The 9,627-nt window shown below is 49.4% G+C and overlaps 24 non-coding genes and 2 pseudogenes across 24 annotated transcripts; all 26 read left to right on the forward strand.

Annotated features, from left to right (window-relative positions):
* Positions 1-18: 18 nt before the first annotated feature.
* On the forward strand, positions 19-137 carry LOC145084382 (5S ribosomal RNA). The gene has a single exon (XR_013698827.1). It is a non-coding gene; the product is annotated as a 5S ribosomal RNA (ribosomal RNA).
* A 215-nt stretch (positions 138-352) lies between these two features.
* LOC145084383 (5S ribosomal RNA) lies at positions 353-471 on the forward strand. Its single transcript, XR_013698828.1, has one exon. It is a non-coding gene; the product is annotated as a 5S ribosomal RNA (ribosomal RNA).
* Positions 472-686: 215 nt separating this feature from the next.
* Positions 687-805, forward strand: LOC145081451 (5S ribosomal RNA). Its single transcript, XR_013696008.1, has one exon. It is a non-coding gene; the product is annotated as a 5S ribosomal RNA (ribosomal RNA).
* Positions 806-1,019: 214 nt separating this feature from the next.
* On the forward strand, positions 1,020-1,138 carry LOC145081452 (5S ribosomal RNA). The gene has a single exon (XR_013696009.1). It is a non-coding gene; the product is annotated as a 5S ribosomal RNA (ribosomal RNA).
* A 215-nt stretch (positions 1,139-1,353) lies between these two features.
* On the forward strand, positions 1,354-1,472 carry LOC145081453 (5S ribosomal RNA). Its single transcript, XR_013696010.1, has one exon. It is a non-coding gene; the product is annotated as a 5S ribosomal RNA (ribosomal RNA).
* Positions 1,473-1,686: 214 nt separating this feature from the next.
* Positions 1,687-1,805, forward strand: LOC145081454 (5S ribosomal RNA). Its single transcript, XR_013696011.1, has one exon. It is a non-coding gene; the product is annotated as a 5S ribosomal RNA (ribosomal RNA).
* Positions 1,806-2,021: 216 nt separating this feature from the next.
* On the forward strand, positions 2,022-2,140 carry LOC145081456 (5S ribosomal RNA). The gene has a single exon (XR_013696013.1). It is a non-coding gene; the product is annotated as a 5S ribosomal RNA (ribosomal RNA).
* Positions 2,141-2,354: 214 nt separating this feature from the next.
* LOC145083711 (5S ribosomal RNA) lies at positions 2,355-2,473 on the forward strand. The gene has a single exon (XR_013698174.1). It is a non-coding gene; the product is annotated as a 5S ribosomal RNA (ribosomal RNA).
* A 214-nt stretch (positions 2,474-2,687) lies between these two features.
* On the forward strand, positions 2,688-2,806 carry LOC145084384 (5S ribosomal RNA). The gene has a single exon (XR_013698829.1). It is a non-coding gene; the product is annotated as a 5S ribosomal RNA (ribosomal RNA).
* A 215-nt stretch (positions 2,807-3,021) lies between these two features.
* On the forward strand, positions 3,022-3,140 carry LOC145084385 (5S ribosomal RNA). The gene has a single exon (XR_013698830.1). It is a non-coding gene; the product is annotated as a 5S ribosomal RNA (ribosomal RNA).
* Positions 3,141-3,355: 215 nt separating this feature from the next.
* Positions 3,356-3,474, forward strand: LOC145081457 (5S ribosomal RNA). The gene has a single exon (XR_013696014.1). It is a non-coding gene; the product is annotated as a 5S ribosomal RNA (ribosomal RNA).
* A 215-nt stretch (positions 3,475-3,689) lies between these two features.
* LOC145083863 (5S ribosomal RNA) lies at positions 3,690-3,808 on the forward strand. The gene has a single exon (XR_013698320.1). It is a non-coding gene; the product is annotated as a 5S ribosomal RNA (ribosomal RNA).
* A 215-nt stretch (positions 3,809-4,023) lies between these two features.
* On the forward strand, positions 4,024-4,142 carry LOC145081458 (5S ribosomal RNA). The gene has a single exon (XR_013696015.1). It is a non-coding gene; the product is annotated as a 5S ribosomal RNA (ribosomal RNA).
* Positions 4,143-4,357: 215 nt separating this feature from the next.
* LOC145084490 (5S ribosomal RNA) lies at positions 4,358-4,476 on the forward strand. Its single transcript, XR_013698931.1, has one exon. It is a non-coding gene; the product is annotated as a 5S ribosomal RNA (ribosomal RNA).
* Positions 4,477-4,691: 215 nt separating this feature from the next.
* Positions 4,692-4,810, forward strand: LOC145081459 (5S ribosomal RNA). Its single transcript, XR_013696016.1, has one exon. It is a non-coding gene; the product is annotated as a 5S ribosomal RNA (ribosomal RNA).
* A 214-nt stretch (positions 4,811-5,024) lies between these two features.
* Positions 5,025-5,143, forward strand: LOC145083864 (5S ribosomal RNA). Its single transcript, XR_013698321.1, has one exon. It is a non-coding gene; the product is annotated as a 5S ribosomal RNA (ribosomal RNA).
* A 214-nt stretch (positions 5,144-5,357) lies between these two features.
* On the forward strand, positions 5,358-5,476 carry LOC145081460 (5S ribosomal RNA). Its single transcript, XR_013696017.1, has one exon. It is a non-coding gene; the product is annotated as a 5S ribosomal RNA (ribosomal RNA).
* A 214-nt stretch (positions 5,477-5,690) lies between these two features.
* LOC145081461 (5S ribosomal RNA) lies at positions 5,691-5,809 on the forward strand. The gene has a single exon (XR_013696018.1). It is a non-coding gene; the product is annotated as a 5S ribosomal RNA (ribosomal RNA).
* Positions 5,810-6,025: 216 nt separating this feature from the next.
* LOC145084386 (5S ribosomal RNA) lies at positions 6,026-6,144 on the forward strand. Its single transcript, XR_013698831.1, has one exon. It is a non-coding gene; the product is annotated as a 5S ribosomal RNA (ribosomal RNA).
* A 215-nt stretch (positions 6,145-6,359) lies between these two features.
* On the forward strand, positions 6,360-6,478 carry LOC145084387 (5S ribosomal RNA). The gene has a single exon (XR_013698832.1). It is a non-coding gene; the product is annotated as a 5S ribosomal RNA (ribosomal RNA).
* Positions 6,479-6,692: 214 nt separating this feature from the next.
* On the forward strand, positions 6,693-6,811 carry LOC145081462 (5S ribosomal RNA). Its single transcript, XR_013696019.1, has one exon. It is a non-coding gene; the product is annotated as a 5S ribosomal RNA (ribosomal RNA).
* Positions 6,812-7,026: 215 nt separating this feature from the next.
* On the forward strand, positions 7,027-7,145 carry LOC145084388 (5S ribosomal RNA). Its single transcript, XR_013698833.1, has one exon. It is a non-coding gene; the product is annotated as a 5S ribosomal RNA (ribosomal RNA).
* Positions 7,146-7,360: 215 nt separating this feature from the next.
* On the forward strand, positions 7,361-7,479 carry LOC145083865 (5S ribosomal RNA). The gene has a single exon (XR_013698323.1). It is a non-coding gene; the product is annotated as a 5S ribosomal RNA (ribosomal RNA).
* A 531-nt stretch (positions 7,480-8,010) lies between these two features.
* On the forward strand, positions 8,011-8,127 carry LOC145080554 (5S ribosomal RNA; annotated as a pseudogene).
* A 542-nt stretch (positions 8,128-8,669) lies between these two features.
* On the forward strand, positions 8,670-8,781 carry LOC145080510 (5S ribosomal RNA; annotated as a pseudogene).
* A 206-nt stretch (positions 8,782-8,987) lies between these two features.
* On the forward strand, positions 8,988-9,104 carry LOC145078954 (5S ribosomal RNA). The gene has a single exon (XR_013694485.1). It is a non-coding gene; the product is annotated as a 5S ribosomal RNA (ribosomal RNA).
* Positions 9,105-9,627: the final 523 nt, after the last annotated feature.

A 9,627-nucleotide genomic window follows, 5' to 3' on the forward strand; every position in this document is an offset into this window, starting at 1 on the left:
AAACATGGATAGTATTTCGGGCGCGATCATACCAGCACTAATGCACCGGATCCCATCAGAACTCCGCAGTTAAGCGTGCTTGGGCGAGAGTAGTACTAGGATGGGTGACCCCCTGGGAAGTCCTCGTGTTGCACCCCCCTTTTTCGTTGTCCGTTTGCGTTTGTTTCTAGGTTTTACGTGCTTTTTTTTCCTTTCTTTCTTGCTATTTCTATGCTCGGGTGCCCTCCGGTTCATGGCTGATGGTTTTCGTATTTTTGGAACGGAGCCGATCCGTCACGTGGGTCCCACGCCCCGCGTACCAAAACAAAGGCGTCTTCTAACACATAAAAACAATAAACATGGATAGTATTTCGGGCGCGATCATACCAGCACTAATGCACCGGATCCCATCAGAACTCCGCAGTTAAGCGTGCTTGGGCGAGAGTAGTACTAGGATGGGTGACCCCCTGGGAAGTCCTCGTGTTGCACCCCCCTTTTTCGTTGTCCGTTTGCGTTTGTTTCTAGGTTTTACGTGCTTTTTTTTCCTTTCTTTCTTGCTATTTCTATGCTCGGGTGCCCTCCGGTTCATGGCTGATGGTTTTCGTATTTTTGGAACGGAGCCGATCCGTCACGTGGGTCCCACGCCCCGCGTACCAAAACAAAGGCGTCTTCTAACACATAAAAACAATAAACATGGATAGTATTTCGGGTGCGATCATACCAGCACTAATGCACCGGATCCCATCAGAACTCCGCAGTTAAGCGTGCTTGGGCGAGAGTAGTACTAGGATGGGTGACCCCCTGGGAAGTCCTCGTGTTGCACCCCCCTTTTTCGTTGTCCGTTTGCGTTTGTTTCTAGGTTTTACGTGCTTTTTTTCCTTTCTTTCTTGCTATTTCTATGCTCGGGTGCCCTCCGGTTCGTGGCTGATGGTTTTCGTATTTTTGGAACGGAGCCGATCCGTCACGTGGGTCCCACGCCCCGCGTACCAAAACAAAGGCGTCTTCTAACACATAAAAACAATAAACATGGATAGTATTTCGGGTGCGATCATACCAGCACTAATGCACCGGATCCCATCAGAACTCCGCAGTTAAGCGTGCTTGGGCGAGAGTAGTACTAGGATGGGTGACCCCCTGGGAAGTCCTCGTGTTGCACCCCCCTTTTTCGTTGTCCGTTTGCGTTTGTTTCTAGGTTTTACGTGCTTTTTTTTCCTTTCTTTCTTGCTATTTCTATGCTCGGGTGCCCTCCGGTTCATGGCTGATGGTTTTCGTATTTTTGGAACGGAGCCGATCCGTCACGTGGGTCCCACGCCCCGCGTACCAAAACAAAGGCGTCTTCTAACACATAAAAACAATAAACATGGATAGTATTTCGGGTGCGATCATACCAGCACTAATGCACCGGATCCCATCAGAACTCCGCAGTTAAGCGTGCTTGGGCGAGAGTAGTACTAGGATGGGTGACCCCCTGGGAAGTCCTCGTGTTGCACCCCCCTTTTTCGTTGTCCGTTTGCGTTTGTTTCTAGGTTTTACGTGCTTTTTTTCCTTTCTTTCTTGCTATTTCTATGCTCGGGTGCCCTCCGGTTCGTGGCTGATGGTTTTCGTATTTTTGGAACGGAGTCGATCCGTCACGTGGGTCCCACGCCCCGCGTACCAAAACAAAGGCGTCTTCTAACACATAAAAACAATAAACATGGATAGTATTTCGGGTGCGATCATACCAGCACTAATGCACCGGATCCCATCAGAACTCCGCAGTTAAGCGTGCTTGGGCGAGAGTAGTACTAGGATGGGTGACCCCCTGGGAAGTCCTCGTGTTGCACCCCCCCTTTTTCGTTGTCCGTTTGCGTTTGTTTCTAGGTTTTACGTGCTTTTTTTTCCTTTCTTTCTTGCTATTTCTATGCTCGGGTGCCCTCCGGTTCATGGCTGATGGTTTTCGTATTTTTGGAACGGAGCCGATCCGTCACGTGGGTCCCACGCCCCGCGTACCAAAACAAAGGCGTCTTCTAACACATAAAAACAATAAACATGGATAGTATTTCGGGTGCGATCATACCAGCACTAATGCACCGGATCCCATCAGAACTCCGCAGTTAAGCGTGCTTGGGCGAGAGTAGTACTAGGATGGGTGACCCCCTGGGAAGTCCTCGTGTTGCACCCCCCTTTTTCGTTGTCCGTTTGCGTTTGTTTCTAGGTTTTACGTGCTTTTTTTCCTTTCTTTCTTGCTATTTCTATGCTCGGGTGCCCTCCGGTTCGTGGCTGATGGTTTTCGTATTTTTGGAACGGAGCCGATCCGTCACGTGGGTCCCACGCCCCGCGTACCAAAACAAAGGCGTCTTCTAACACATAAAAACAATAAACATGGATAGTATTTCGGGTGCGATCATACCAGCACTAATGCACCGGATCCCATCAGAGCTCCGCAGTTAAGCGTGCTTGGGCGAGAGTAGTACTAGGATGGGTGACCCCCTGGGAAGTCCTCGTGTTGCACCCCCCTTTTTCGTTGTCAGTTTGCGTTTGTTTCTAGGTTTTACGTGCTTTTTTTCCTTTCTTTCTTGCTATTTCTATGCTCGGGTGCCCTCCGGTTCATGGCTGATGGTTTTCGTATTTTTGGAACGGAGCCGATCCGTCACGTGGGTCCCACGCCCCGCGTACCAAAACAAAGGCGTCTTCTAACACATAAAAACAATAAACATGGATAGTATTTCGGGCGCGATCATACCAGCACTAATGCACCGGATCCCATCAGAACTCCGCAGTTAAGCGTGCTTGGGCGAGAGTAGTACTAGGATGGGTGACCCCCTGGGAAGTCCTCGTGTTGCACCCCCCTTTTTCGTTGTCCGTTTGCGTTTGTTTCTAGGTTTTACGTGCTTTTTTTTCCTTTCTTTCTTGCTATTTCTATGCTCGGGTGCCCTCCGGTTCATGGCTGATGGTTTTCGTATTTTTGGAACGGAGCCGATCCGTCACGTGGGTCCCACGCCCCGCGTACCAAAACAAAGGCGTCTTCTAACACATAAAAACAATAAACATGGATAGTATTTCGGGCGCGATCATACCAGCACTAATGCACCGGATCCCATCAGAACTCCGCAGTTAAGCGTGCTTGGGCGAGAGTAGTACTAGGATGGGTGACCCCCTGGGAAGTCCTCGTGTTGCACCCCCCTTTTTCGTTGTCCGTTTGCGTTTGTTTCTAGGTTTTACGTGCTTTTTTTTCCTTTCTTTCTTGCTATTTCTATGCTCGGGTGCCCTCCGGTTCATGGCTGATGGTTTTCGTATTTTTGGAACGGAGCCGATCCGTCACGTGGGTCCCACGCCCCGCGTACCAAAACAAAGGCGTCTTCTAACACATAAAAACAATAAACATGGATAGTATTTCGGGTGCGATCATACCAGCACTAATGCACCGGATCCCATCAGAACTCCGCAGTTAAGCGTGCTTGGGCGAGAGTAGTACTAGGATGGGTGACCCCCTGGGAAGTCCTCGTGTTGCACCCCCCTTTTTCGTTGTCCGTTTGCGTTTGTTTCTAGGTTTTACGTGCTTTTTTTTCCTTTCTTTCTTGCTATTTCTATGCTCGGGTGCCCTCCGGTTCATGGCTGATGGTTTTCGTATTTTTGGAACGGAGCCGATCCGTCACGTGGGTCCCACGCCCCGCGTACCAAAACAAAGGCGTCTTCTAACACATAAAAACAATAAACATGGATAGTATTTCGGGGGCGATCATACCAGCACTAATGCACCGGATCCCATCAGAACTCCGCAGTTAAGCGTGCTTGGGCGAGAGTAGTACTAGGATGGGTGACCCCCTGGGAAGTCCTCGTGTTGCACCCCCCTTTTTCGTTGTCCGTTTGCGTTTGTTTCTAGGTTTTACGTGCTTTTTTTTCCTTTCTTTCTTGCTATTTCTATGCTCGGGTGCCCTCCGGTTCATGGCTGATGGTTTTCGTATTTTTGGAACGGAGCCGATCTGTCACGTGGGTCCCACGCCCCGCGTACCAAAACAAAGGCGTCTTCTAACACATAAAAACAATAAACATGGATAGTATTTCGGGTGCGATCATACCAGCACTAATGCACCGGATCCCATCAGAACTCCGCAGTTAAGCGTGCTTGGGCGAGAGTAGTACTAGGATGGGTGACCCCCTGGGAAGTCCTCGTGTTGCACCCCCCTTTTTCGTTGTCCGTTTGCGTTTGTTTCTAGGTTTTACGTGCTTTTTTTTCCTTTCTTTCTTGCTATTTCTATGCTCGGGTGCCCTCCGGTTCATGGCTGATGGTTTTCGTATTTTTGGAACGGAGCCGATCCGTCACGTGGGTCCCACGCCCCGCGTACCAAAACAAAGGCGTCTTCTAACACATAAAAACAATAAACATGGATAGTATTTCGGGTGCGATCATACCAGCAATAATGCACCGGATCCCATCAGAACTCCGCAGTTAAGCGTGCTTGGGCGAGAGTAGTACTAGGATGGGTGACCCCCTGGGAAGTCCTCGTGTTGCACCCCCCTTTTTCGTTGTCCGTTTGCGTTTGTTTCTAGGTTTTACGTGCTTTTTTTTCCTTTCTTTCTTGCTATTTCTATGCTCGGGTGCCCTCCGGTTCATGGCTGATGGTTTTCGTAATTTTGGAACGGAGCCGATCCGTCACGTGGGTCCCACGCCCCGCGTACCAAAACAAAGGCGTCTTCTAACACATAAAAACAATAAACATGGATAGTATTTCGGGTGCGATCATACCAGCACTAATGCACCGGATCCCATCAGAACTCCGCAGTTAAGCGTGCTTGGGCGAGAGTAGTACTAGGATGGGTGACCCCCTGGGAAGTCCTCGTGTTGCACCCCCCTTTTTCGTTGTCCGTTTGCGTTTGTTTCTAGGTTTTACGTGCTTTTTTTCCTTTCTTTCTTGCTATTTCTATGCTCGGGTGCCCTCCGGTTCGTGGCTGATGGTTTTCGTATTTTTGGAACGGAGCCGATCCGTCACGTGGGTCCCACGCCCCGCGTACCAAAACAAAGGCGTCTTCTAACACATAAAAACAATAAACATGGATAGTATTTCGGGGGCGATCATACCAGCACTAATGCACCGGATCCCATCAGAACTCCGCAGTTAAGCGTGCTTGGGCGAGAGTAGTACTAGGATGGGTGACCCCCTGGGAAGTCCTCGTGTTGCACCCCCTTTTTCGTTGTCCGTTTGCGTTTGTTTCTAGGTTTTACGTGCTTTTTTTTCCTTTCTTTCTTGCTATTTCTATGCTCGGGTGCCCTCCGGTTCATGGCTGATGGTTTTCGTATTTTTGGAACGGAGCCGATCTGTCACGTGGGTCCCACGCCCCGCGTACCAAAACAAAGGCGTCTTCTAACACATAAAAACAATAAACATGGATAGTATTTCGGGTGCGATCATACCAGCACTAATGCACCGGATCCCATCAGAACTCCGCAGTTAAGCGTGCTTGGGCGAGAGTAGTACTAGGATGGGTGACCCCCTGGGAAGTCCTCGTGTTGCACCCCCCTTTTTCGTTGTCCGTTTGCGTTTGTTTCTAGGTTTTACGTGCTTTTTTTCCTTTCTTTCTTGCTATTTCTATGCTCGGGTGCCCTCCGGTTCGTGGCTGATGGTTTTCGTATTTTTGGAACGGAGCCGATCCGTCACGTGGGTCCCACGCACCGCGTACCAAAACAAAGGCGTCTTCTAACACATAAAAACAATAAACATGGATAGTATTTCGGGTGCGATCATACCAGCACTAATGCACCGGATCCCATCAGAACTCCGCAGTTAAGCGTGCTTGGGCGAGAGTAGTACTAGGATGGGTGACCCCCTGGGAAGTCCTCGTGTTGCACCCCCCCTTTTTCGTTGTCCGTTTGCGTTTGTTTCTAGGTTTTACGTGCTTTTTTTTCCTTTCTTTCTTGCTATTTCTATGCTCGGGTGCCCTCCGGTTCATGGCTGATGGTTTTCGTATTTTTGGAACGGAGCCGATCCGTCACGTGGGTCCCACGCCCCGCGTACCAAAACAAAGGCGTCTTCTAACACATAAAAACAATAAACATGGATAGTATTTCGGGCGCGATCATACCAGCACTAATGCACCGGATCCCATCAGAACTCCGCAGTTAAGCGTGCTTGGGCGAGAGTAGTACTAGGATGGGTGACCCCCTGGGAAGTCCTCGTGTTGCACCCCCCTTTTTCGTTGTCCGTTTGCGTTTGTTTCTAGGTTTTACGTGCTTTTTTTTCCTTTCTTTCTTGCTATTTCTATGCTCGGGTGCCCTCCGGTTCATGGCTGATGGTTTTCGTATTTTTGGAACGGAGCCGATCCGTCACGTGGGTCCCACGCCCCGCGTACCAAAACAAAGGCGTCTTCTAACACATAAAAACAATAAACATGGATAGTATTTCGGGCGCGATCATACCAGCACTAATGCACCGGATCCCATCAGAACTCCGCAGTTAAGCGTGCTTGGGCGAGAGTAGTACTAGGATGGGTGACCCCCTGGGAAGTCCTCGTGTTGCACCCCCCTTTTTCGTTGTCCGTTTGCGTTTGTTTCTAGGTTTTACGTGCTTTTATTCCTTTCTTTCTTGCTATTTCTATGCTCGGGTGCCCTCCGGTTCGTGGCTGATGGTTTTCGTATTTTTGGAACGGAGCCGATCCGTCACGTGGGTCCCACGCCCCGCGTACCAAAACAAAGGCGTCTTCTAACACATAAAAACAATAAACATGGATAGTATTTCGGGTGCGATCATACCAGCACTAATGCACCGGATCCCATCAGAACTCCGCAGTTAAGCGTGCTTGGGCGAGAGTAGTACTAGGATGGGTGACCCCCTGGGAAGTCCTCGTGTTGCACCCCCCTTTTTCGTTGTCCGTTTGCGTTTGTTTCTAGGTTTTACGTGCTTTTTTTTCCTTTCTTTCTTGCTATTTCTATGCTCGGGTGCCCTCCGGTTCATGGCTGATGGTTTTCGTATTTTTGGAACGGAGCCGATCCGTCACGTGGGTCCCACGCCCCGCGTACCAAAACAAAGGCGTCTTCTAACACATAAAAACAATAAACATGGATAGTATTTCGGGCGCGATCATACCAGCACTAATGCACCGGATCCCATCAGAACTCCGCAGTTAAGCGTGCTTGGGCGAGAGTAGTACTAGGATGGGTGACCCCCTGGGAAGTCCTCGTGTTGCACCCCCCTTTTTCGTTGTCCGTTTGCGTTTGTTTCTAGGTTTTACGTGCTTTTTTTTCCTTTCTTTCTTGCTATTTCTATGCTCGGGTGCCCTCCGGTTCATGGCTGATGGTTTTCGTATTTTTGGAACGGAGCCGATCCGTCACGTGGGTCCCACGCCCCGCGTACCAAAACAAAGGCGTCTTCTAACACATAAAAACAATAAACATGGATAGTATTTCGGGGGCGATCATACCAGCACTAATGCACCGGATCCCATCAGAACTCCGCAGTTAAGCGTGCTTGGGCGAGAGTAGTACTAGGATGGGTGACCCCCTGGGAAGTCCTCGTGTTGCACCCCCCTTTTTCGTTGTCCGTTTGCGTTTGTTTCTAGGTTTTACGTGCTTTTTTCCTTTCTTTCTTGCTATTTCTATGCTCGGGTGCCCTCAGGTTCATGGTGAAGTGGTTTTCGTATTTTTTTGGAGACGGAGCGTCTGTCGCGTGGGTCCAGCTTGACGTACCAAAACAAAGGCGTCTTCTAACATAAAAACAATAAGCTTATGGATAGTATTTCGGGTGCGATCTCATGCCGACACTAATGCACCGGATCCATCGAACTCGCGATTAAGCGTGCTTGGGGGTGGTACTGGGATGGGTGACCTGAATCCTCGTGTTTGCACCCCTTTTTCGTTGTCCGTTTGCGTTTGTTTCTAGGTTTACGTGCTTTCCTTTCTTTCTTTATATTTCTATGCTCGGAGTGCCCTCTAGGTTCGTGGCTGATGGTTTCGTATTTTGAGACGGAGCCGATCCGTCACGTGGGTCCCACGCACCGCGTACCAAAACAAAGACGTCTTCTAACACATAAAAACAATAAACATGGATAGTATTTCCCGGGTGCGATCATACCAGCACCCCATGCCGGATCCCATCAGAACTCATGATTAAGCGTGCTTGGGCGAGAGTAATCTTTAGGATGGGTGACCCCCTGAGAAGTCTCGTGTTGCACCCCCTTTTCGTTGTCGTTTGCGTTTGTTTCTAGGTTTTACGTGCTTTTTTTCCTTTCTTTCTTGCTATTTCTGTATGCTCGGGTGCCCTCCGGTTCATGGCTGATGGTTTTCGTATTTTTTGGAACGGAGGCCCGTCCGTCCACGTGGGTCCAGCGCCACGCGTACCAAAACAGGCGTCTTCTAACACATAAAAACAATAAACATGGATAGTATTTCGGGGCGCGATCATACCAGCATAATGCACCGGATCCCATCGGAGCACAAAGCGATTAAGCGTGCTTGGCGGGGGAAGTAATCTTAGGATGGGTGACCCCCTGAGAAGTCCTCGTGTTGCACCCCCCTTTTCGTTGTCCGTTTCGTTTTGTTTCTAGTTTCGTGCTTTCCTTTCTTTCTTGCTATTTCTATGCTCGGAGTGCCCTCCGGTTCATGGCTGATGGTTTTCGTATTTTTGGAACGGAGTAGATCCGTCGCGTGGGTCCCACGCCCGAATGCCGAAACAAGCGTCTTCTAACACATAAAAACAATAAACATGGATAGTATTTCGGGGCGCGATCATACCAGCACTAATGGGATCCCATCGAGCTCCCATGATTAGCGTGCTTGGGCGAGAGTAGTACTAGGATGGGTGACCCCTGGGAAGTCTCGTGTTGCACCCCCTTTTTCGTTGTCTGGTTGCGTTGTTTCCTGGGTTCACGTGCTTTTTTCCTTTCTTTCTTGCTATTTCTATGCTTTCAGTGCCCTCCGGTTCATGGCTGATGGTTTTCGTATTTTTTGAGACGGAGCCGATCCGTCATACGTGGGTCCCAGCGCGTACCAAAACAAGCGTCTTAACACATGAAGCAATAAACATGGATAGTATTTCGGGTGCGATCATGCCAGCGTGTGCACCGGATCCCTCCAGAACTCCGCAGTTAAGCGTGCTTGGGCGAGAGTAGTACTGGGATGGGTGACCCCCTGGGAAGTCCTCGTGTTGCACCTTTCGTTGTCGTTTGCGTTTGTTTCTAGGTTTTACGTACTTTTTTTTCCTTTCTTTCTTGCTATTTCTATGCTCGGAGTGCCCTCCGGTTCATGGCTGATGGTTTTCGTATTTTTTGAGCAGACACGATCCGTCACGTGGGTCCCACCGCCCCGCGTACCAAGACAAAGGCGTCTTCGTGCACATAAAAACAATAAACATGGATAGTATTTCGGGTGCGATCATACCGGCCACTAATGCATAGGATCATCGAACTCGTTAGCGTGCTTGGGCGAGAGGTAGTACTAGGATGGGTGACTGGAAGTCCTCGTGTTGCCTTTTTCGTTGTCCGTTTGCGTTTGTTTCTGGGTTTTCACGTGCTTTTTTCCTTTCTTTCTTGCTATTTCTGTCTCGGTGCCCTCCTAGGTTCGTGGTGATGGTTTTCGTATTTTTGGAACGGAGCCGATCGATCACGTGGATCCCCACGCCCCGCGTACCAAAACAAAGGCGTCTTCCAACACATAAAAACAATAAACATGGATAGTAT

This window comes from Lactuca serriola, chromosome 1 (genome assembly GCF_051521515.1).
Source record: "Lactuca serriola cultivar US96UC23 chromosome 1, Lser_US96UC23_V15, whole genome shotgun sequence".
NCBI lineage: Eukaryota > Viridiplantae > Streptophyta > Magnoliopsida > Asterales > Asteraceae > Lactuca > Lactuca serriola.